Source organism: Narcine bancroftii, chromosome 7 (genome assembly GCF_036971445.1).
Source record: "Narcine bancroftii isolate sNarBan1 chromosome 7, sNarBan1.hap1, whole genome shotgun sequence".
Taxonomy (NCBI): Eukaryota; Metazoa; Chordata; class Chondrichthyes; order Torpediniformes; family Narcinidae; genus Narcine; species Narcine bancroftii.
The window spans coordinates 68,499,204-68,522,428 of record NC_091475.1 but is presented as its reverse complement, the minus strand read 5'-3'; the positions used below and the strand labels follow the sequence as shown (position 1 = coordinate 68,522,428).

At 34.6% G+C, this 23,225-nt stretch overlaps 1 long non-coding RNA gene across 8 annotated transcripts in view; it reads right to left on the bottom strand.

Annotated features, from left to right (window-relative positions):
* Positions 1-23,225, bottom strand: part of LOC138738989 (uncharacterized) — a 90,569-nt gene that overhangs the window by 58,531 nt on the left and 8,813 nt on the right. For 6 of the 8 annotated variants that reach the window (XR_011341932.1, XR_011341933.1, XR_011341934.1 and 3 more), the window contains exons 3-4: positions 6,323-6,516; positions 2,373-2,452 (exon numbers count right to left, since the gene is read on the bottom strand). This is a non-coding gene — a long non-coding RNA (uncharacterized lncRNA). Of the gene's footprint in view, positions 1-1,966; positions 2,453-6,322; positions 6,517-23,225 lie in introns of those variants that run through there. The other 2 variants (XR_011341935.1, XR_011341930.1) reach the window with 1 other exon arrangement.

Below are 23,225 nucleotides of genomic sequence, written 5' to 3'. Positions count from 1 at the left end.
AAGAAAAATGGCTCAGGGTACAATGAAGTGCTTATTTGACATGAAAGCTCAAGTGAGGAATTTTAAGACAGGAAGTGTTAATTTTGTTCCCTTGACAATCCTTTGAGAGCTAATTTTTCTGGACTGTACACAGTTAAATTAAAACTGTATGTTGTTAACACTCCAGATTGTAGGAATAAAACTCAGGTTGGTCAGATATGTTGAAACCTTATTATGAGGATAAGGATAATGGAGAATGGTCTGTATCAGAGGTGTTAGGGATGAGGAAATTATGGATCATAACATTGTGGAAATAGAATCTTAACCTTAATAAAAGCATGCAGAAGATTGTGAAAATGGACTTTAATATTGCAAGAGAGCGAGTGTTCAGTTTAACAGTTCAGCAGCAGCAGCACCTGGGACTGGAATATTACAAGCTGGCAAGCTTGTGGAAAAACCCTATTCTTCGTTCAGCCTGGTCAAAGCCATTGTAGCCTATACAAGAGGAGATGGCTGGCTGTAAAATGTTTCACTTGAAATAAGGGAAACAGAAGAGAAACTCTGTAGTGACCTGAAAGAAAGTGGTTTTCATCTTGAAAACCCTGATGGGGCAAGTTTCTTCAGCAAGACACTGAAGTGCCTGATCAGAAGGGATCAGTTATGGGTGTCCAATGAGCAAGAAATCTCTCTCTGAAAACTGACAAGAACCTTCCTGAGCAGTAACCTTTCAAGCACTAAAGCCAGGTGAACTTCACAAATTTTAAATTCTGTGCACAGTATAAGAATTGCCTGCAACCAGAGATCTTGGAGGAGTGAGAAGTGAGATTGGACTATGAATCAAAGAACTTTTCTGAACTTGGATACATTACATACATAGATGCTTAGAATTTAGAAGGGGGAGGTTGTTAAGTTGAGGTTAATAATAGTAAGCTTGATCCTGTTTTTATTTTTAAAGATAATTAAAAGCAAGTTTTAAGTAATCATTTGTCTTGGTGAATTTCTATTGCTGCTGGGTTTTGGGGCCCTCTGGGTCCATAACATCTTGGACAACTGGTTAGTCATCGTTCCTTCCCATGTCCTTGGCATTAAGATCCGCCCCTTCAACAGCCAACTCCACTTCTATGGTTTGTGTAAATGAATAGTTTTTGGCCAGAAGTTTCTTCTGAATGCTGATAGATGCCAAGCCACCAACAAATTGATCTTGCAGCACCTCCATCAATTGCACACCTGAAAACTCTCAATGCGATACCATCTTCTTCAAATGCAAAAGCTACTGTGATATACTTTGGCCAGGAGCCTGTGATGTATTATAAAACTTAAATATATGTCATTGCCAATTTCTTGGGATAATAATGCTCTCTTAGCAATGTACACAGAATACCAAAACTCTTATTAGTTGGTTTGTCTGGAAATGCCAAACACTACTCAGTAAAATGGCTCAGCATTTAGATGCATTGCATTCAGTATTGTCTATGTCCACAGCAACAAGAAACTGCTCTAGTCTATCGATGTTCCCTTCCTGACGTTTAAACTGTTCAGAAATCCAAGCCTGCTGCCACTCCATCAACACTGTGCTCATCTCATACTCTTATCCAATGTCTGATTAAAAATTACAATTCTCCTTAAACTAACGTTCTGCATGCGACTAATATCTGGGTTGTATACAGTATCAGCCAATCTTCGCATCAGGTGCCGCACATTCCATTCCTAATTGCCCTCTCTGGTTGTTCCTTTACCCAAAAGGCACAAACTTGCCTTCTGTACTTCCTCCGGCAGCCAACGAACAGGTGAGACGTGGTGTGGAGCCGACCTCAACTTCGCAGCGTGCTGACGCAATAGTGGAGAGAAAAAAAGTGCCAAACTCACTCCCACGAGCTGCTGCAAATTTTGCCTTCACATTCAAAAATTCAGTTCAGCAGCATCCATCCCATCCTTATCACCAGTGCTGATTATGTTAGTATACAATAATTCACACATTCAATCATAAGAAGGTTCAAATGGACCCTTTATTAGACTCTTAACTGTGTGCAGCTTGCAGGCATGGAGGGCCTTCAACACGTACTAAAAAGTCATGTAATGACATCACACACATTTCATTTGCATACATTATAGAAAGTAAAAATAAATATTCATTGTTCATCATTGATGCAGAAAATCCATCTTGACTGTCTGCCATTCCTTGCATTCGGTGAGGCAGACTTGACAATGCACCAACTAATGAAAACACTGATATGGATGCACACAGATAGAGATTTCTGATCACAGTTCCCACTCAGATCTGGCTGCACCCCATCAGTGCCTATTTTTATTTCCTGTGACAATTATCTTTATTTCTGGTTACTTGTCCCAAGAGTAAATATAAGGGTTTTCTAATTGTTCCCCTTACTTCTCACCTCTTCTGCTCCAACTGCTCCTCTGCCATTTCCTAAGTCTCAATGTACTTCCTGGCGAACAAGGGGGAATCTCCACTTTCCTTAAAAAGGGAAAAGAGAATTGACCAGTAACCATGCTAATTTTATAGAAATTTGACAAGAGACAATGGTGAAAGAATTAATGAAAAATGAAACTTTTTGAGGGATATTGCTGTCAGATTTTAAACAATAGAAATCAAGTGTAGGTGCTAATAATGTGGGAAAAAAATAGAAATTTTGGGTGGCACAGTTGTTGCACTGACTGCTACGCTGCCTTTACAGAGCCAGTTATCACGATTAGGGTTCAAATCCCTCACTGTCTGCAAGGAATTTGTACTTTCTCCCCATGTCTGGTAGGTTTTCCCCAGGGCTTCCGGTTTCCTCCCACTGTTCAAAGCGTACCAAGGGTGCAGTTAATTTAGAAGCACATTTGGCAGCATGGACTTGTGGGCTGAAATGATGTCGTGATCTGATGCTTCCTCTCCCTACCATCCAACTGGCCATTGTAGAGTCCTTGGAGAACTGGATGAACTCCAAGCTGGAATACATCATCAGAGAATCATCAGGGAGTGCCGCGTGATATGCTTCACAAAGACTTGGCTAAACGCGGACATCCTAGACACAGCGCTGCAGCTCAAGGGCTACACCCTCCATCGCGGGAACCAAATAGCGGGGTCTGGAAAAACCAGGGGAGGCAGTATCTGTGTCTTCATCAATTTATCGTGGTGCACAGTCCTGTTTTCCCAACCTGGAACATCTGGAGATCAAGTGCTGCCCATTCTACCTGCAAAAGGAGTTCACCGCCATCATCCTGGTCAGTGTACATTCAACCCAGCTAACATTTAGGCAGGCACTGGAGGGACTAAGCCACGAGACAGCACATACTGATGGCTTCCTGATCATTGAAGGGGACTTCAATCAGACCAACCTGAAGAAATCTCTGACAAAGTACCATCAACACATCACTTGTGATACCAGGGGAACCAGCACACTCAACCACTGCTACACCACCGTGAAAAATGCATACCGAACTATACCATGTCCACAATTCAGCAAGTCTGATCACCTGGCCGTACTCCTACTCCTGATGTACAGAGACTAAACAACACAGCACCAGTGGTGAAGATGGTGAAGGTGTGAAGGAGCATCTGCAGAACTGCTCTGAATCAGTGGACTGAAACAGATGTCACCGACTTCATCAAGACCTATGTGGATGAGTATGTGCCTACGCACACATACTGGGGTTCCTCAACTAGAAGCCCTGGATGAATCAGAAAATCCACAGCCTGTTAAGGGAGAGAACAAGGGCATTTAAGGCTGAGGATTGAGATCTCTACAAGAAGTCCAGGTACGACCTGCGGAATGCTATCTCTGAAGCATAGTGGCTAGAGACAAATACACACCAGCTATGGGAAGGAGTGCAGACCATTACAGCCTACAAAAGCAAAGGGAAATGCTATAGACTGCTGTGATGCTTCACTGCCTGATGAACTGAACACCTTCTATGCCCGCTTTGTAAAGAATCAAACAGGACCTACTTGAATCCCTGAAAAGGCTGAGGACCCATGGTACCTGCCTCTGAGGGCAACATCAGAATATCATTCAAGAGAGTGAACCCTTGCAAGGTGACAGGCCTGGAAGGCATACCTGGCAAAGCACTAAAAACCTGTACCAACCAACTAACAGGAGAGTTCATGGATATTTTCAACCTCTCATTATGAGGTCCCAACCTGCTTCAAAGGGCATCAATCATCCCAAGAAGAACAGAGTGAACTGCCTCAATGACTACTGCCCAGTAGTACCAACTTCTATGATGATAAAAATGATTTGAGAGGCTGGTCATGGCCAGAATCAACACATACCTAAGCAAAGATCTCGACCCACTGCAGTTTGCCTATCATCACAATCATTCCATACAGCAGATGCAATACCACTGGCCCTCAACGCAGCTCTGGACCACCTCAAAAACAATAATTCTTTCATACAGCTGCTCTTCATCGACTGCAGCTCAGACTTCAATACCTTTATTCCCTCAGTGCTGGTCAAGAAGGTCCAAGCTCTAGGCCTCTGTCCCCACCTCTGCAACTGGATCCTTGACGTTCTCATCAGAAGACTACAATCAGTATGAATTTGAAACAACGTCATCTCCTCACTAATTATCAACACAGGTGCACCCCAAGGATGCGTGCTCAACCCATTGTTCTACTTGCTATACATCCATGACTGGGTGGTCAGGCACAATTCCAATGCAATCTGCAATTTTGCCAATGACATCACAGATGTTGGCAGAATAACAGACAGCAATGAGGCAGTGTACAGGAGGGAGATTCAGCTCATTGAATGATGCAATGATAACAACCTTGCACTCAAACCAAGGAGATGATTGTGGACTTCAGGAGGAAGTCAGGGGAACACAACCTAGTCCTCAATGAGGGCTCAGTAGTTGAGGGTCAAGATCTTCAAATTTCTGGGGGTCAACATCTCAGAGGATCTGTCCCGGAGGCATCACATTGATGCAATCACAAAGGCGGCATGCCAGTGGCTGTACTTTGTTAGGCATCTGAGGAGATTTGGCACATCACTGGCAACTCTGGTAAACTTCTACAGGTGTACCATGAAGAGTATTCTGACCAGTTGCATCTCAAGCCTGGTATGGAGGCGCCAACTCTCAAGATGAGAATAAATTCCAGAGGGTTGTTAACACGGCCTGCAACAACACAGCCACCAGACTTCACTCAATCGAGGGCATCTACACGATGCCTCAGTCTTAAAGAAGCAGCCTCTATCCTCAAAGACCCCTACCATCCAGGCCACGTCCTCTTCAATTTGCTACCATCCAGAAAAAGGTACAGGAGACTGAAGACGAGCACTCAACAGCAGAATGACAGCTTCTTCCCCACTGCCATCAGATTCGTGAATAATCAATAATTTTATGATTGAAAGACACCATCTTAGGGGGCATGGCATGATGAGGTGGGAAATTATGAAGTGGGAAATGTGAAGAAGACGCCTCTCCCAACAGAATTAATTAAAACTTGACTTTTAGAAATTTTTTTAATTAAAAAAGCATTAAATCCCTTTTAAAGGTACTATGATAAAAACCAGGGCACAGACAATGAAAAAAACGATTCCGAAAGAAATGATAAGTACTGAGGAAATGGAGTCTACCTTAGAAGTGGATCACGGATACTAGCTTTCTCTCCCTCCGAGACTGACTTGGCAAGTACCAACAAAGTTTCAAGCGACTCCAGCGCCTCCTCCCCAGGGAACTGAGGAAAATGGCCCTGGAGCCCAGAAAAATGGCAGGTTTAGCTGTCGGAACTTCAAGACCAACTGCGCATGAGCAGATCTCCATGCATGCGCGTGATACAGGCTGCGATTCTGCCTGCGAAGCAAGCTGAACCCTCACAGCCCAGCACTGCTGGACTGTTGAGGGGAAAGCCTACAACATGAAGAGGAGGACGACGTCAGAACTGAAGAAGACACCTTACAAGTAAGGGAGGGAGAAGAGACATTGATATAGCAGGGAAGGCAGTTACCTCAATATGTGGTTCAAGAAGGTAAAGTTGGAGCTTCTACAATTACCTATTATGTGGATCTATCAAGTCAATTAGATACATTATTAAAACAGATTCAAACATTATCGACTCAAATGAATCAGGGATTTAATATCTATTAAAGATCAATTTGAAACACGATTTACAAGTATGAAAGAAGTGATTGCTATTAAGACTGATGTTTCAGGGACGTGGTGTGATGCTACAGGAGGAAGACATTGAAAACGCCTCTCCGAACAGAATTAATAACCAAATTTAATTAAAAAAAAATTTCTTAGAGGTCCAAGAAAATGACCACGAAAGTATCTAAATCTCAAACTTCCAAAAAAAATTGACTAGAACTGAAGTAACTCTGTTGGAAGAATCAGGGCCTACCCTGAAGACTCAGCTTCCGATTTTAGTTCCTCTCCAGCCCAGGTCGACGAAAACATCACTGGTGCGAATCCAGACTCCTGGGCTGCCCTCTTGGGGAATTGGGGAGGGCAGCGCTGGAGTACACAAGAAATCCGTTGAGACAGCTCCTGAGTCAATGCGCAAGACTTCGCACATGCATGTTGTTGAAGCGACCGCTGTGGGAATAGAGGACCCGACATTAGTGGATGGCTGGACATACACTGACTAAACAAAAAGCCTGATTAGATTTTCAACCTTTGACAACCTCTACAGAGAGAGAAGAATTGGAGGGAGAAGAAGAAAGTTTTGTGCAGCAATCTCAAAGAGAAGAAACAGAAGATGCAGGTGATCAAGATGTCCAAAGAAAAATGGTTGCATATTATTTACCCAAACTCCTCTTGACCCACTGGCTTTTCAAATTTTTTTTGAAAAAGTACTCATTTAGTCAAAAAATGGATGCCAAATTTGCTGAGGTTAAAGCTGACTTTACAAATCAATTGGGAGTGATTAAAGAAAAGCTACAATAAAAACAGATGTGACATAATGTAATAAATCTGTGGATAAAATTAAAACAAAATTTAAAAAATTGAAGAAAACTTTCATGACTGTCGTATGGATGTGGAACAATGTAAAGACACAGTTAACAAGATTGAAGATTCTTTTACACCATGGGAAGTTGAGAAGTGCTTATTGCAAAAAGTTGATATGTTGGAGAATCAAAGTAGAAGAGAGAATGTGAAAATTGTTGGTTTGCCTGAAGATTTTGAAGGCAACAATCCAGTTAAATTTTTTCAAAAGTGGATACCTGAAATATTGGGATCAGAGAATTTTCCAAATGGTTTGGAGCTTGATAAAGCTTTAAGGAAAAAAAACATCTAGGGCAACCACCACACTCTGTCTTGATTAAATGTCTACATTATCAAGACAGAGAAATGATTTTAAAAATGGGAAGGGAACAATGAGACCCTTTGGCAATTCAGAATTATAGAGTATTTTTCTATGGCCCATATTAAAAAATTAAAAGCGGATATTTCTTTTTTTAAATACAGGAAACTCACCTAACAGAGAAAGAACATCAAAAGTTGAAAAGGGAATGGGTAGGTCAGATTATAGCTTTGTCGCTCAACTCTAAAGCTCGAGGTGTAGCTATTTTAATTAATAAACATTTAGCGTTTAAATGATGGTCAGTAGTTACTGACCCTTTTGGTAGATTTGTATTAGCGAATTGTTAGATTTATTTGGAATCTTGGGTTTTTAATGAACATTTATGCTCCCAATGTAGACGATGAAAAATTTATTTCAGATGCATTTCTTAATGTTGCACAAATAGATGAAAATGTATCAATAGGTGGAGATTTTAATTGTTGTTTAGATACGATTTTAGATAGATCTACAAAATTTCTATTTAAAACTAAAATGACTAAAAAGTTATTGATATTGATGGAAGAATTAAACTTGGTTGATATTTGGAGACAATTGAATCAGAGAAAAAGATTATTCATTTTATTCTTATCCACTTGATTCATATTCTAGAATAGATTTTTTTCTTACTTTCGGCCCATCTGCAAGGAAGTATTGAAAGTATACAATATAAACCTAGAATTGTATCTGATCATTCACTGTTGTTGATGTCATGTTTAAATTTGGACAAATCTGAACTGTTTATAGATGGAGATTTAATTCATCTGTTAAGAAATGTAGAATTTTGTGATTTTATATGGATCAAATACAGATATATCTAGAGATTAATCTTAATTCAGTTTATAAATTTGTTATATTGGATGCATTAAAGGCTTACTTGACAGGTCAGATAATAAGTTTTTCAACTAAAGTTAAGAAGTATTTACAGGAAGTAGACAATTTAGAGAAAGAAATTACAAGAATGGAAAAAACAAAAAATCCATCGAAGAGGTTAGAACTAGAGAATAAAAAATGCATTACAGTTCAATTCAGACATAGGATGGAAAGATTGATTGAACAAAACAAAAGTACTATGAGTTGGGAGAAAGGGCACATAAAGCGTTGGCAATTGAAAGCATAGCAAGCATCAAGAATTATTACTGCTGTTAAAAATGATTTGAGAATTACCTATAAATCAAGATATAAATGATTCTTTTAAAGAATTATACCAAATTATATTAATCTCAGTCATTGAATAATGAAGACAAGATTGATGATTTATTGCACAAGCTTCAATTGCCATCTTTGAATTATCAGGCTGGGAAAGATTTAAATTCTTCATTTAAGTTGAAAAAGTTATAACTGAATTCTATGCAAAATGGGAAATCTCCTGAAGATGGATTTACGCCTGAATTTTACAAAAAAATTAAAGATTTATTAATGTCTTTATTAATATGTATTGAAACTAGCCACTGTAACATGGTCTTCATCTGAATCTTTTCCAAATGCAGTGATAACAGTAATACGCAAGAAAGATAATGACTTATTGAAGCCAGAATCATATTGACCTATATCACTTATAAATGTTGATTGTAAAATTGTAGCTAAAGTTTTGGCAAATAGAATAAATGAATATTTACTCAAACTGGTTCATTTTGATCAGTCTGAATTTATTAATAGATATTCAACTCAATGTAGCAAAATTGATTGGGTTTTTATGAACGTTTATGCTCCCAATGTAGACGATGAAAAATTAATTTCAGATGCGTTTCTTAATGTTGCACAAATAGATGAAAATGTATCAATAGGTGGAGATTTTAATAATTGTTTAGATAGGATTTTAGATAGACAAAACAAAACAAATAGAACCAGCACTAGTTTTGTCTTTGGACACAGAAAAGGCTTTTGATAGATTAGAATAGAATTCTCTCTTTAAAGTTTTACAAAAGTTTCAATTTGGGTCAAATTAATTGGATTAAGGCTTTATATAGTAGTCCGATGGCCAAAATAGTTACTAATGGACAACTTTCTTCATCTTTTCCTTTAACACTGTCAGCAAGGCAGGCTTGTCCCTCATCTCCGGCAATGTTTGTTTAAGCAATTGAACCATTGGCGCAATTGATAAGACAAGTTGATATTAAGGGTATCATAGAGAATGAAGAGGATGTTTTAATTTATAGAAATGGATCCACAAAATGGTTTATCTTTGTTATATAAAAAATTGCAAGATTATGGCACAATATCGGGTTATAAAATTAATTGGGATAAAAGTGAAGTTACGCCGTTGGTAGAATGTAAAAAGATTGTTCAATTTAGATGGACAAATAATCCAATTAAATATTTGGGTATTTGAATGAACTAAAATTTAGAAAATGAAAACAAATTAAATTATACTTCACTATTTCACTATAATATTAAACAAAATTTAAATAAATGGAATGATTCACCTATCACTTTAATAGGGAGTGTGAATTGTATTAAGATGAATATTTTTCCAAGGATTCAGTAACTTTTCTTTTGTTCCACAATTAAATTTTTTTTAAGGATCTTAATTTAATATGAAAATTTTTGTGAAAATGAAAAATGAATAGGGTACCTTTGGAAAAATTGACTCAGAAATTTGAGCTGGGGGAGGTTTGCAACTTCCCCATTTGCAGAATGATTATAAAGCAGCACAATTGAAATTTATTAAAGCAATGTTTGATAAAACGAGAACTCTTTGGGTTAGAATAGAGTTGGATAAAATCTATGGTAGAATTTATAAATGGAATTCAAAATTATTAATTGGTATTGACCCACCAATTCTAAAACATTTAATTGAAGTATGGAATAAAATAGTTCATCAGATAGGTGGGAAAGGGAAGATTTCATTGAAAACGCCTTTATATCAGAATAAACTTTTTTCTTTTACTGTGGATAATAAATTCTTGAAAGTTTGGGACCAAATGGGAATTTTAAAAATTGAAGATCACTTTGAAGCAGGGAAATTTTTGTCTTTTAAGCACATGAAAGACAAGTTTCAAATCCCTTCAAATACCTTTTTTGTTAACAGGTTAAAAATTATCAGAGAAATTGGGTTATAGTTTAAAACTACCTTGACAATCTTCTTTAGAATTATTACTTAAGATGAATTTTAAAAATTCTGAAATGCATCATTACTAAATACCGAAACCAGATATTCATAAATCAAGAATGAAATGGGAAGTGGATTTAGATAGAAAGATTGATGAAAATGTTTGGAGAAATTTATGTCGAGATGGTATAACTAAAGTAATAAATGGTGCAGTATTTTTTTTTTATTTTTATTTTTTTATTACATCAACTGTATTTAACTGTGCAGAAGTTGAAAAACTTCCAACTTAGTTCTTTAGATTTATGTTTTAGAGGTGGTCAAGTAATAGGTACTTTTTTCTTTCGACTTGGTCTTGTCCCAAGATTAAAAGTTTTTAGTTACTAATTAAATCATTTTTCAAACAGATATTAAAAGTGAATTTACCTTTAGATCCAATTTTTACTAGGAGATATTAAGTTGATAGCTCCAAGATTGAGATTGATTATGTATCAAATTGAATTTTTGCTTTTGGCCCTGGCTGTTTCAAAACAGTGTTTAGCTATTACATGGAAATCTGATAAGATTTTGAGTATGAAAAGATGGCATAATGAGCTTGTATTCCTTTAGAAAAGATTACATATCATTTAAGAGACAAATATTTTTTCTTTATTAAAGTTTGGAGCCCTTTATCTGAAAATTACTGGTGTTAAAATTTGATCTCTTGCAAATCTAAATTGATGGATGCCACCACTCCTGCATTCGAAAAATTTAAATGTGATTGTAGCAGATGATAATCTTTTTCTTTCTTTTGTAGGTGGGGAAGGGAGGAGGGAGGGTGGTTGGGGGTGATTTTTATATAAAAATCATCACATTATGTTTGTATCAATATATAGTAACTAATATGTTATGTGATTTTAAATTTTAAAATATTAAAAAATGTGTGAAAATGGAGGATAAAATTCAGATTGAATTTCAAAAAATTGAAGTCTTCCAAGATTGTCATGAAGAAGTAGAGCAACGCAAGATACAGTTGTTAAATTGGAAGATTGTTATACTGCCTGGGAACTTCAGTATTGTTACAAAAAAATGAAGTTTTGGAAAATCAAAGTCGCAGAAATATGTCAAAATTGTGCATTTTCCTGAAGATTTTGAAGGTTCAGATGTAGTACAATTTTTTCAGAAATGGATTCCTGAAGTTTTGGGAATTGAATATTTTCAAAATGGGTTGAAGTTGGATAGAGCTATTAGGAGGAACCCTTTTCTGGGTCAACTGCCATGCTCTATTCTAACTGTATATAATATCAAGATAAGAAAATGATATTGAGAGTTGCAGTAAAGAATGAGAGAAAACACCAGACCCCCTTGTTGGCTAATAGAGTATTTTTCTATGCAGATTTGAGTCAAACTATTATTAAACATCACAAGGAATTTCATCCTGTTAAAGGCTGTTTTATGGAAGAAAGGGTATAAAGTTGCTTTTGTATATCCTGTCACACAGCTGTTTTTTTTTAAAACATGGAGCATAACAATCACAATTCTTTGCTGATGAAGATTATGTTCTTTTATTTGCCAACTCTCTGCCCGATAGTAAGCAGAAGGGGAAATCAAGATCAGACTTCTCAACAGGTTAAGATGGCTCAAGAAATGGTTCACAGAAGGTGGAATGTCATGAATTAACAGATTAATTGAGACTTGGAAGCAGCTTATCAGCTTGAAGTATTGTTGATTTTTTTAAAATTCTGTTTGGGGAGGTGGATTTGTTTGTTTCTCCTTCCAAAGTCATCAGCTACTTGGTGGAGTCGGTCACTTCACATACAATAGAGGGGAGTAGTACTGCTTTGTATGTGGTTTTTTTTGTATTTTTATTTTAGGGGTTTCTTTCCTTTTTATTGGAGATTTATTGTGGAAAAACTGCCACGGATTGGAGTCCCATCATCGCAGGTGGCAGGAATTTGATGATTTAAGTATCAAGTATATCTATGGCCAATTTGAATTTTGTGACATTTAATTTGAATGGGATCAATAACCCAATTAAGGGAAAAGGGTTTTGGCTTACAAAAGAAAATGAAAGTAGATATTGCTTTCCTACAAGAGACTCATTTGACTGAAAAGGATCATCAAAAATTAAGAAACTGGGTCAAACAGATCATAGCTTCATCTTTTAACTGAAAAGCGAGACGTGTTGCTATTTTGGTTAATAAGATGTTGCTTTTAAATTATAATCAGTTATGATTCAGCTGGTAGGTTTGTTGTTGTAAATTGTCAAAATTAATCAGAATCCTGGCTGCTTATGAATATTTATGCTCCAAATGTTGATGAGAAATTTATTCAAGATTCTCTTTTTTAAATCTGGCACAAGCATATGAAAATGCAATGATTGGTGGAGATTTTCATTGTTGCTTAGATCCATTATTAGATAAATCTCCAAAAACAGTGACTAAAACCAAAAAGGCAAAATTAATTTTATCATTAAGGAAATAAATTTAGTAGATATTTGGAGAAGAATTATTCATTTTATTCTTTTAAATATGATTCTTTTTCTAGAACAGACATTTAAAAAAAAATTATCGGCTGAGTTGCAAGGATGTTGCAGTATCTGCTGAATAGAAAAGAATTTTTTCAGATCATTCTCTTTGGTTAATAAGATGTAAAGATTCTGAAAAGATACGATTTATAGATGGAGATTTAATTCTTCACTGTTAAGAAATGTTGAATTTTCTAATTATTTTTAAATAAATACAGATTTGGTTGATAATAAGTTTATTTTGTGGGATGCTTTAAAAGCTTATTTAAGTGGACAAATTATTAGTTTTTCCACCAAAATTAAGGAACAGTATTCTAAGGAAGTTGATAAATTGGAGAAAGAGTTTAAATATATGGATAGATCCATCAGAGGTGAAAAAGATGCAGTTAATAAATTAAAAATGCATTATAATTCATTACAGACTTACAAATGGGAGAAATTAATACAAAGAACTCGACAAAAAATGTTATGAATTGGGGAGAGAGTTCAAAATATTGGCGTGGCAGTTAAAGACAGAACAGGCTTCTAGAACAATTAATGCTATTAAAAAAGATTCAAAAGTTACATATAAACCATAAGAAATTATGCTTTTAAGGAATTTTATATGAAATTGTATACTTCTGAGTCTGAAAATGACAATGTTAAAATTAATATTTTTTTTAGCTAAACTTCAGTTACATTTTTTGAATACTTGAGAGCAGGAGGAGTTGGACTCCTCTTTTACCCTTAGAGAAATTGTTGATGCACTTAAATCAGAATGGCAAGTCTCCTGGTGAAAATGGATTTATATTGGAATTTTATTAAAATTTTCAGGATATATTAATGCCTCTTTTAATGCATGTTTTGAAACAGGCAATGGAGGGTCATTCTTTACCAGATTCTTTTTCCAATGCATTTATAACAGTTAGTCTTAAGAAAGGCATTCAACATTGTTAAATGTTGATTATAAAATTGTACCCAAGGTTTTCACAAATAGACTGATTTTACCACATTTGATTCATTTGGATCAGGCTGGATTTATTAAAAATTGTTATTCTGCAGATAACATTGCAACATTAATTAGTTTGATTCATATTTCTCAGAAGAAATCCAACTTACCAATAGTTTTATCATTAGATGCCAAAAAGCCATTTGATAGGTTAGAATGGAGTTTTTTTTTTAAACTTCAAGTAATGGAAAAATCTTGGACCAATGTTGATTATTTGGATTAAGTCTTTATATAAAATTCCTTGAGTGGTTACAAATGGCCAAATATCATCATTTTTATTCAAGAGATCTACTATTGTCTCCAGCATGGTTTATATTAACTATTGAAACTTTAGCACAATTGATAAGATGGGATGGTAATATTAAGGGTATTAAAATCAATTCTGAAGAATTTAAGATTAATTTATTTGGTGATGTTTTGATCTATTTAACAGAACTACAAAAATCATTAAGTTCATTATATGAGAGACTGAAACAAAATGGAGAAATATCAGGTTATAAAATCAATTGGGATAAAAGTAAGATGATGCCATTGATTATACTCAATGTCAGAAAATAGGTCAATTTGAATGGTCAGATAAGATTTAATACTTGGGTATTAGAATCGATAAGTATTTTGGACAATTTATTTATCTTTATTCTATAAAATTAAAGAAGATTGAAATAGATGGAAAGTTTACCTATAACATTAATAGGTAGAGTGAATTGTATTAAGATGAATGTTTTTCCTGGAATTCAGTATCTTTTTCAATCTATTCCTTGCAAAGTTCTTTAGAAATTTTTCTATAATTCATAAGTTTTTATGGAAAGGTAAAATTGTAAGAGTATCCCTACAAAAATGAACTTGGAAGTATGAACTGGGAGGTTTACAACTCCAAATTTTTCAAAATTATTATAAAGTAGCATAATTGAGGTTTATTAATAGAATGTTTGATTTTAGATAACCTGTTAATATGGGCAAACAGAGTTAATTAAAGTTGGTGAGAAAAATATGGCACATTTATAGATGGAATACTAAGTTATTAATTATTAATAATCCACCTATTTTGAGACATTTAATTGAATTATAGAATAGGATAAATTATGAGATAGGTACACAGTGTAAACCTCCAGGTAAAACACCTTTATTTCAGAATAAACTTTTTTCTTTTTCTCTTAATGATCAGTTTTGGAAATATCGAATCAGAAAGGAAATAAAACTGTACAAGATTGTTATGATGCTGGTTATTTTATTTCTTTTAAAAAATGAAATTCCTAATAATATTATTTTTTGTTATTATCAAGTTAAGGCTTTATTATTGGATAATTTTTGACATTAAGATTACCAAGACAATCAAAATTTGAAATTTTGCTTACAGAAGGTGTTATAAAAAAATTACTTCAGAAATGTATAATTATAAAGCAGAATGCCTAAATTAGATATTCATAAATCAAAATTAAAATGGGAAAAAGATTTGGGAATAATTGATCAAGATGATTGGAGAACTATGCAAGGACTGTCAATGTGAGATATAGATTAGTCCATTATAATTTTATGCATTAGTTGTATTTAACTCCTCAGAAACTAATGAAATACAATTTAATTTCTTCAGATTTAAGCTTCAGATGTTGTAAAGAAAGTTCTTTTCTACATTCAATTTGGTTATGTGATAGTGTTAAATTATTTTGGACATGACTCAAGGAATTTTTGGAGAAAGTTTTAAAGATCCAATTATCAATAGATCCAACATTATTTTTTTATTAGGCAATCTTAAAATGTTGAATTTGAAATTGAGGTTGACTAGGTATCAAAGTTCATTTTTAAGATTAGCAGTGGCTGTAACAAGAAAATGCATAGCTAATGCTTGGAAAAATTAGATTTATTTGGGATTGCAGAGATGGCATCTGGGAATGAGATCATGTACACCATTGGAAAAACAATTTGCGTTACAATTACCTTTGTTTTCGGAAAGTGTGGACCCCTAGACTATATGGGTTTAATTTTTTAAAAATTATTTATTAGTTCAAAAAATGAACTAATAAATATGACATATGCAGCAATTAAACATGAACATTTATAATATATATATTATGTAAAGAAAAAAGAACCACCCCCCTTCAGCCAACTCGAAGGAGTCATAAAAAATTAAATAAAAAGTTAAATATACATATTAAAATCTAGTCAATATAAATTGAAATGTAAATATTCCAAGTATAACAGCCACATTAATAAAAAAATTATAATTATCATGCAAAACATACATTATATTTTCCATTATTAAACAATATTTCATCTCATTATGCCATCTATTAATATCAATCATACTTGTATCTTTCCACGTACTAGCAATACATTTTTTCTCTATGGATAAAGCTAAATATACAAAAGCAAGCTGGAACTTATTTAATCCCAAACCTTTCAGAGGTTGCAAACTACCCAATAAAAAATGCATTGGAAAAATACTGTTAAAAAACTATTTTAATCTTACAGATATTCTAAAAACGATTGAATTTTCTTCCAAAAAGATTGTATGTATGCATAACCAAACAGCATGAAAAAAGTTCCAATCGTATCACCACATCTAAAACAATTATTAAATCATTAAAACCATTTTTTTTTTTCAGGTGTTAAATATAATTGATGTAAAAAAATTGTAATTAATCATTGCATAATGTGCATTTATCAATCTAGTTACACTATCGTAACAGATATCTAACCAATCATCTTCAGAAAAAATAAAACCAATATCCGCTTCCCATTTAATTTTAGATTTATCCCAACCCTTTTTATCCACACCATCCTGTAATATTTGATACATAGATGAAATATAACCCTTCTCTGGTATCTTCATAAGTCTCAAATTTAATCATTTTAGGTAAAATCATATCTCTACCAAACACACTTTAACCAAAGATCGAATTTGATAATAAAGAAATAGTTCTTATCAATACCAAAATCTTCCCTCATCTGATTAAGATAAAAACTTATCCTCTTTAAAACAATCTCCCAAATTTTTCACTCCTTTAAATCTCCAATGCAATAAACTTTGATTACGTATTGAAAAAGAAATAAGTTGATTATTATACAACGGAGTCAAAGCCAATAATTACCCCTAGAGCCTATCATTTTATTTTTCTTTATCCATAACTTCATTAAATGTTTTAGTATAGGCACATTATATTGTTTTAACAAATTTATATTCCATTTAAACAAAAATAGATGTATTTCAAATTCAGAAATACTTGCCATCTCAATTTTAGCCCAACTGGGAGGCCGTCCCAAATCCATCAATGAACTAATAAATTTGGGCTGCTTCATAATAATTTTGAAAATGTGGTAAACGTAGTCCCCCCCCAACTCATATTTCCAAGTTAATTTATTCAAAGCTACTCTCGAAAATTTACCCCTCCATAAAAACTCCCTAACCATTTCATTCATATCTGGAAAAAAAAATTATCAAGTAAATACGGAATAGTATTGAAACAAATATTGTATACGCGGAAAGATATTCATCTTAATTGTATTTATCCTTCCCATTAATAGGTAAATCTTTCCATTTAATCAAATTAGTTTTAATTTTTTTCATTAACAGAGTATAATTTAATTTTGAAAAGATTGATAACTAACATTCAAAATTATACCTAGATATTTAATTCAATCAGTCCACTTCAATTTAATGATATTCTTATAAAATGAATAATCTCCTTCACTAACCGGTAATATTTCACTTTTTCCCCCAATTAACTTTATATCCAGAAAGACATCCATATTGTATTAAACATTCCTTCAAATGCAAAAGTGACTGAGCTGGATTTATTAAATACACCAATACATCATCAGCAAATAAATTCATTTTATACTCCTCATCTAAAACTTTTATACCTTGTATCTGTGTATTTTGTCTCATCAACTGTGCTAAAGGTTCAATCACTAATGGAAACAAAGCTAGCGATAAAGGACAACCTTGACGAGTTGATCGAGTTAACTTAAAAGATTCTGAAATCAAACCATTCATCAATACTCTAGGTACCGGTTTACTATATAGAGCCGTAATCCATCCAATAAAAGGACCAAACTTGAATTTGTCCAAAACTTTAAACAAAAAATTCCATTCAACTCTATCAAATGCTTTTTCTGCATCGAAGGATTTCACCATCGGGTGATCTAAAGATTCTCAAAATCTATTAAACTAATCACGCGCAAAATGTTATCTGAAGTAGATCTATTCTTTATAAAACCTTTGATCAATATGAATCAGCTTTGGTAAAAATTTAGCCAATCTATTCGCTAATATTTTAGCTATTATTTTATCATCTACATTTAACAACAAAATTGGTCTACATGAAGATACTTTCAAAGGATATCCATCTTTTTTAGGAATTACTGTAATTAAAGCAGTAGAACAAGACTCAGGTAATTCATAATGTTCTCCAACTTCACATAATACATCCCCAAACACTGTAGATAAATCATCATAAAAAATTTTATAAAATTCAATTGAAAATCCATCATCACCAGGCGATTTACCGTTCGGCATTTCCAAAATAGCCATTTTAATTTCCGAATCAGTAAATGGTTCTTCTAACTCCTGTATATCTGCATCCTCTAATATCGGTAAATTCAACTGTGATTAAAAAAGGTCCATCGATCTAGTTTCTTGTTTTCCTTCAGATATATACAACTTTTTATAAAATGAATAAAATTCATCATTAATCTCACGAGGTTTATAATAAGAGAATTTCATCTAACAGTATTAATAGTCCTCGATATCTGTTCTTTCTTTAATTGCCATGCCAATACCTTATGTGCTTTCTCTCCCCATTCGTAATACAGTTGTTTAGTCCTATTAATCACATTCAAATTGATAAGATTGCAAAGTATTATATTTCAATTTCACCCTAGATAATTCTATTTTCTGATCTTCTGTAGCATCTTTCTGAAATTCCTTTTCTAACTCAATCTGTTTCTCTAATTCAAGACTGATTTAATCGATTCTTTTTTATTTTACAAGTATAACTAATTATTTGTCCTCTCAAATAGGCTTTCATAGCATCCCATAATACAAACTTACTTTGAACAAAATTAGAATTTTCTTTAAAATTGTTTTAAAAAAATCAATAAATTCCATAGTTATTAACAACATTGTATTAAATCTCCAACGATAAGCTATTTGAGTTTTCTCAGAAGTTTCATATGTAAAATATAACAGAGAATGATCTGAAATCACCCTACTTTTATATTCTGCTTGTTGTATTTTCCCTTGTAAATGTGCCAATACTAAAAAGAAGTCAATCCTTGAAAACGATTCATGTCTAGATAAACAAAAAGAAATCTTTCTCTGTCAGATTAAGACGTCTCCAAATATCTAGTAAATTAAGATCTTTCATCAACACTTGGACCCGAATTGCCATCTTGGATTTTTTAACCTTCTTCGGAGATTTATCTAACACAATTAAAATCACCACCAACTGACCCAAACATAAAAATGCATCTGAAATAAATATTTCATCATCTGCATTTGGAGCATAAATATTAAGTCCAAAATCCACTAAAAATCTTACAATTCAATTTAAGAATACATCCTGCCTTTTCCTCCATTGATTGTAATTCAAAATATAAATTTTTATGTATCAAAATTGCTACACCTTTAGCTCTAGAATTAAAAGAATATACATGCCCATCCCAATCCCTTTTTAATTTCACGCTTTTCTTCACATTCAAATGTGTTTCTTGTAAAAAGGCAATAACAATTTTAATTTTCTTAATATACACCAAGACTCGCTTATGCTAATCAGACTATTTAATCCTCGAACGTTAAAAGTAGCAAACCTCAACTTTGACACATCTACCATTATTACTAAATATCAATAATATCTTTATACAAAAACTCAAATCAACATATATGGGCCCTCCAATAGAAAAAAAAACAAATTAAAAACTAAATAAATTGAAAATAAAATAAAAAATAAAGAGAAAAAAAAGAAAATACCCCCCAAAAAAAAAACTACCAAAAGGTAGTAATCCCCTAAACAAAAATTGGGGGTGGGTCACCCACCAGTGGCTGATGACTAGTTAAGAACTTAGTGCAAATCTCTCCCTCTCCAGCCAAACAGTCAATAACATCAAAATATCATAACAAAAGAAAAAAATTGAATAATTATTCTTTTCATCCAGAAGATTCCAATCTCGAAGATCCCATTTCAGAAAGAGGTAGACTCTTTCCATTCCCGTTTTTCCCATTTCTGCCATTTCTTCCATTTCCAGAACAACCAGATGTTTCTTTAGGAGATAATGGCAGACTACGTCTTTGTCCTATTATATCTGGTAATGAATCAGCAAAAATCATTGCTTCACGATCAGTTTCAAAAAAACCCGATATTGATAGTCTCCACAAAACACCTTCAACACTGCAGGGTAACAAAAAGTAGACTTATAACCTTTACGCCACAAAACTTCTTTAACTGGATTGAATCGACGTCGATGTTGAATGACCTCTTGACTCAAATCAGGATAAAAAAGACTCTGCTATTCTGAATCAATAATGGGGTTTGTCGTCTCACATTTTGTACTGCAAGCTGAAGTATTGCTTCTCTGTCCAAATAACTCAAACATCGAATTATTACCGGTCTCCGTGGTTGACCAGCTGAGGGTGTTCTTAAAACTCTATAGGCTCTTTCCAGTGCCAATCCCCCAGAGAAAAATTCTTGTCCTAATATTTGCAGAATCCAGTCTTTAAAGAAACGAAGAGGATCTTGTCCTTCTATACCTTCTGGCCAACCAACTATTTTCACATTATTCCTTCTACTTTGATTCTCCAAGTAATCTATTTTTCTTTCTAGCTCCTTCTCACATTCTCCTCGTTCTATGATTGATTTTTCAACCTTCAACACTTTTTCTGTATTGAAATCACTTGTTGTTTACAGTCCAAAAAAGCAGTCTGAATTTTTAAAAAATCTTCACAAGATGCATCCACACGTGTCTTAACCATATTTAATTCTGAACTTATACCAGCATTCATTTGAACCATTTCATTCATTTGAGGTGTCAACAAATCCATTCCAAGTTTTATAACAACTTCAATAGCTGCCATCAATTGTAATTCTGTAAAGCTCTGCTCTCTCTGACATAGTGGTAGAACAGGGTAACTGCAGCTCCTGCTGCAACTCAACAGAAGGCATTTTAAAAGTTTTACTGCAGGTCTGGACTCCCAGCGATGGCACCCCGACTTCCTCGGGGGGGGGTCGCTGCTGGTCTCCCCCCGTATCTCGTTGTTTTCTCATCAATTTGCGAAGAAAAACGATTACTTCAGATTGAAATGCTACCTGATGCATTTCCAACAATGGAGTAGTCTTCCTACGTACTCCCTCCGTTGAAATCGAAAGGCTTTTCAAATCGGGGTTCACTTCTTGGGAACATGCACCTTCTTCTGGAGAATGGGCAATTCCAGCGCCATCCTTCACTTGGTGAGCAATAGACATTTTTCCAGCTTCCACAGGCAGTCTTTGGTGTTTAGACAATGAAGAGCCTGGGGCTGTATCAAGTCATCAGCACTTCGAAAATGTAACTTCTTCTGCACTTGAGGTTTAGTCTTTTTACCATTAGTAAAAATTTTACCATTCCTTGATACTTTAAACTAAAATTTAAAAAGTTTAAACTTGAAAACAGAGTTAAAAAACAGGTACTTAAAAGTCTGGCCAGAGAGGTCGAGATTACACATCTAGACTCTACGCCATCTTGCCCTGCCCCCATGGGTTTAAAATTTTGAATTTCTTGTAGCTCATTGTGATAGTGTTGCTCCGATCCAGGAGAGATTATTGCATTTGTGATAGTTTAAATCTTCCTCTTTTAGGGTTATTGGGTGGGAGGTTTTTCTTGCATTTTTATATTCAAATTTTTAAATAAAGTATTAAAAAAACTACATCTTACTTCTCATGCACTATTATTTTTTTCTTAGTGATGCAGTAAGATGGTATAAAATGAATGCACAAGTATGATGCTGCAACAAAACATTGAATTTCATTACTTGTTCATGGCAATAAGCTCTGATTCTTATTCTGAAATGGCCTGTTAACATGCTGGATGTCTAAATTTAATTTTAAAAGCGTTTGAATATTTCAAACTACTTTATGATTTTTATGCCTCAGTGGTCCTGTGTCTAAGTAGAGGAGATCATCTATTCTGGCTGGAGAGGAATTGAGTTTTACATATGGTGATAGTGTAATAATTAAGTTACTGGACTGATACATAGAAACATAGAAGATAGGAGCAGGAGTAGGTCATTCGACCCTTCGAGCCTGCTCCGCCATTCAACGAGATCATGGCTGATCTTAAAGTTCAGTACCCCGTCCCCGCCTTCTCTCTGTAACCTTTAATACCCTTATACTGAAGAAATATATCTAATTCCCTCTTAAATATATTTAATGAACCTGCCTCTACTGCCCTCTGTGGCAATGAATTCCACAGATTCACCACCCTCTGGGTAAAGAAATTCCTCCTCATCTCGGTCCTAAATGGTTTGCCTATTATCCTCAAACCATGGCCCTGGGTTCTAGATTTTCCCATCATTGGAAACATCCCATCTGCATCCATTCTGTCCAGTCCTGCCAGAATGTTATATGTCTCTATGAGATCCCCTCTCAATCTTCTAAACTCCAGCAAGTACAATCCCAATTTGCGCGATCTTTCCTCATAAGTCATTCCTGCCATTCCAGGTATCAGCCTGGTGAATCGCCTCTGCACTCCCTCCATTGCAAGAACATCCTAGAGCCTAGACCAAAACTGCACACAATACTCCAGGTGTGGTCTCACCAAGAGACCATTATCCTCAAACCATGGCCCTGGGTTCTAGATTTTCCCATCATTGGAAACATCCCATCTGCATCCACTCTGTCCAGTCCTGCCAGAATTTTATATGTCTCTATGAGATCCGCTCTCAATCTTCTAACTGGTATCCTTGTTCCTATACTCAAACCCTCTTGATATGAAGGCCAACATACCATTTGCCTTTTTAACCGCCTGCTGTACCTGCATGCTCACCTTCAGAGACTGGTGTACAAGTACCCCTAGATCTCTCTGCACTTCCCCATCTCTTAATCTATTGCCATTCAAATAGTAATCTGCCCTCTGGTTTGTATTACCAAAGTGGAAAACCTCACATTTATCCACATTGTAGTGCATTTGCCATGTATCTGCCCAGTTCCTCAATTTATCCAAATCACACTGGAACTTCCTGACCCCCTCTTCCGTGCACACAACCCCTCCTAGCTTAGTGTCATCTGCAAATTTGGAGATATTACATCCAATCCCCTCATCCAGATCATTAATATAAATTGTGAATAGCTGGGGTCCCAGTACTGATCCCTGTGGAATCAGGAGGTTTTACCAACAATCCAGATATACAAGCCAATCCTCACTTTGTCAGGTGTAAAATTTGAATTCAGTT